The sequence below is a fragment of the Lynx rufus genome, unplaced genomic scaffold, assembly GCF_022079265.1.
Source record: "Lynx rufus isolate CCGP_SWC_20201006 ecotype Redwood Valley unplaced genomic scaffold, mLynRuf1.p SCAF_1, whole genome shotgun sequence".
Lineage (NCBI taxonomy): Eukaryota > Metazoa > Chordata > Mammalia > Carnivora > Felidae > Lynx > Lynx rufus.
The window spans coordinates 54,812,874-54,816,283 of NW_025814823.1; the positions used below are offsets into that span (position 1 = coordinate 54,812,874).

A 3,410-nucleotide genomic window follows, 5' to 3' on the forward strand; every position below is an offset into this window, starting at 1 on the left:
TGAAAATATTTTACAGTGCCACTGTGTGACATTGTTAAGGTGGAATGGATAGACATCACTCTGAGATTTGAGGTAAGGCACATTGTATTTTGCATTAATTAATACTTGCAATTCATGTTCAATAAAATTCCAATGTTTATTTCCAACACTGTTCATGTTTTACTTATGCTTATATCTCAAAAACAATGAACCCTTACAATGAAGTGAGTAAATCAGGGTGCTTTAGGGTTATGCGTGGATAAAATAATCACTTCTATGATAAATGATTTGTCCATCTTATTAATTTTACTTTTCATTTATTTTTTCAATTTAAAAGTAGTTATTTATTAACTGACCAGATTACAAAAAGTAATCATAGTAGACACCTTGGTTCATCTTTATAATAAGTTTATTGAACTGATCTTCCCTGTTGCCAGCATTTCCACCTTCTACAGAATGGGTGGTCTTTTTCTTCATTCTCTCTCCTGGAGATGACAATTTGAAGGGCCATAAAAAGTTGTTTGCTTCTTTGAAACATTTTCCAACAATATAGATCTCATGATTCAGATCCTCCATGCAGATGATGCCATATTTACCAAGAGATCAAACAATCAATGTGTTATCTGTCAGGACAATTCATTTCTTATTGACTTTGCCATAACCATACTTGTACATCAATTCATTCACCAACTTCAGGTTTGGGTACTCTCCTCACCCCCATGTATGGTTACACAATCCTTAGCATGTTAACAGAAGCCTTGTTAAGTTTAACAAAGGTGACATTGAACATCTGGTGAAGGCAAAGAAGCTGCAACACCTTTTGAAACTTTAGGCTCACACCATTGATACCTTTGACCCTGATGACAAAAGCCAATTTAGTTCTGCAGGAACATAGAACTTGCCAGTTTTTCTTGCCATCCCAGCCATTTGAATCTCAGGTTTGTATAACTGCCTATATGCTTGTGGTAATGCTTAGCTTTTTCATAAATGAACTTCCTCCTTACCATTCGAAGCATCTTTTGGGCAAACTTCCTTCCCAGATGCTTGATCTTCAACTCTGAAATTCCTTCGCTTTTTCCTAAGGGTTTCTAGCACAGCAGGAATCTCCTTTTCCTTCTCTTCTGCACCCTCCATGGTTCCAGCCAGAAAAGCCATCTTATTAATTTTAAATAAAATTAATCCTATATTTAATCCTAAAGAAACTTTCAAAGTTGAGAAATCTATTTTAACATACAAGGTTTAGTTTTAACCAATAGTTTTAATATTGGTGATAATTATGTAATCAAAAATTATGCTTTGGTCAAATTATGTAGTTAGTTACAATAGTAACTTTTTTTTCTCAGTAAGTGTTCCTTCTAAAGTGTTCCTTCCTTGTCTAAAACTTTGACTACAAATACAAATTCATTTTTATATTGACCCTGAGACTATTTTTTTCTGTATATAGGAAATGAAAAACAAAACAAAACAAAAAGAGAACAACAGAAGACAGACACTTGGCAACAGCAGTTATCTTTAAAAGTCATATTCTTCTAGGGGTGCCTGGGTGGCTCAGTTGGCTTAGGCTCAGGTCATGATCTCACCATTTGTGGGTTCAAGCCCCACGTCCGGCTCTGTGTTGACAGCTTGGAGCCTGGAGCCTGTTTCAGATTCTGTGTCTCCCTCTGCCCCTCCCCAACTTGTGCTCTGTCTCTCTCTCAAAAATAAACATAAAATAATTATTTTAAATATAAAACTAAAAAAAATAAAATCATACTCTTTTAGACAAGCTGTTCTAAAATAGTAGATTTGAGGATGAAAGCTGAATAATTGTAAGTGAATGAAAATTACATAATGGCTACAGAAATGGGAAAAGGGGTGAAGAGAAAAGAGGACAAAAGAAGAAAGCAAACATTTTCTCCAAAAGAAATACTTGACTGGGAAGGGAGATAAACATAAGCCCAAAGGAATCCTAATTCCTGTTGATGAAAGTTTACATTTTTTCCTTTTCCTCTAACTTCTCACATCTCCTTTGTTTCCACTCTTTCTCTCTCCTTCTTTCTCCTTATTGCCTTAGTTTTCCCTTATGTTACTTCATTCAAGATCTTGCTGATTCTTCATATATCTGGTTTGTTCTTTTAACCTTGAAAATATTCATAGTGGGTAAATGAAGCTGGAATAGCTATTTAATTTGGTTTATGTTGCTAGAGAGATGCAAGATATTCTGTGGCTGAAAATTCTGAAGCACTTTAATTTATCTAGTAGGATAAATTTTTGAAATGTTAATGGGTTTGATTTTCCTTTTTTTTCTTCCTTTCTTTTCCCTATTGCTTAGTCTTTTCCACACTGAAATGCAACATAAAGGTAGATAAAAATAGACGGCTTCATTGACTGACCTTCACAGACCCCAAATTAACCACTAAGCCACCTTACACACACACACACACACACACACACACACACACACACACACACACAATATCCATCCGTATATCACCTGTGCATATAAAATAAAAACCTTAAATGAAGAGTCTAACACTGCTTATTTTTATCTCTGTAGTAGAATGAAGTTAGCTGAGTTAAAGAAGAGCCAGTGCATTTGATTCACATGCCTATTATTGATGGTAGCTGCTAAGACTTCAGATATCAGGTACTGCATGTCTTATGGATTACGCACCCTATGATGTGAGGAAATTCTGTATAAGGAAATAGCCATGTCCCAATGGATAAATCAATAAACAGAGAATATGTAATTCTCAGAACCAACTGATAAGATGAAGTTTTTTAAAAAAAAATCTGAAAACACTGGATCTGAAAAAATACTAATAATGCTTACAATCTCTTAAAGAGTTACCAGTTACTTGTCAGAAGGAAGTTTGCTACATCTAAACTACGACCTGATGATTTTATTACTAGGTATATACCCTAGAGAAATCCATTCTCCTATGCAACAGGCGACATATATAATATTGTTCCAACTACATAAGAAAACTGGGAAAACATTGCTTCACAAAATCATGAATAAGTTGTGGAATATCACCAGAATGGAATCCTACGCATCAATTAAAATGAATAAACATAGCTAAATTAATTAATTAAAAACATAATATTGAGTCCCCCAAATAATAAACATAGCATAAACCTTTAATATACATATAAAAACTAGCAAAATGAAAAATATGTTATAAAATATAATGAAATATATATGTATATACATATATGTCTTAATGTATATACACGTGTATATGATACATATGGAAATAAATGTATATACACATATATACAATATATATAGAAATAAATGAAAGAAAATGATGTGTAAAAAATTCAAGACCTTTAGATAGCAAAACAAGGAACACCCAGTGGATCTCAAAAATAAGTTCAATTTTCAAGGTATGAATGTAGTCATTGAAGACTGAAACTTTTCTTAATGGTATTATTTTTAGTTGTCATAT

At 33.2% G+C, this 3,410-nt stretch overlaps 1 pseudogene; it reads right to left on the bottom strand.

Annotated features, from left to right (window-relative positions):
• Positions 1-339: 339 nt before the first annotated feature.
• LOC124508612 (60S ribosomal protein L7-like) lies at positions 340-1,113 on the bottom strand (annotated as a pseudogene).
• Positions 1,114-3,410: the final 2,297 nt, after the last annotated feature.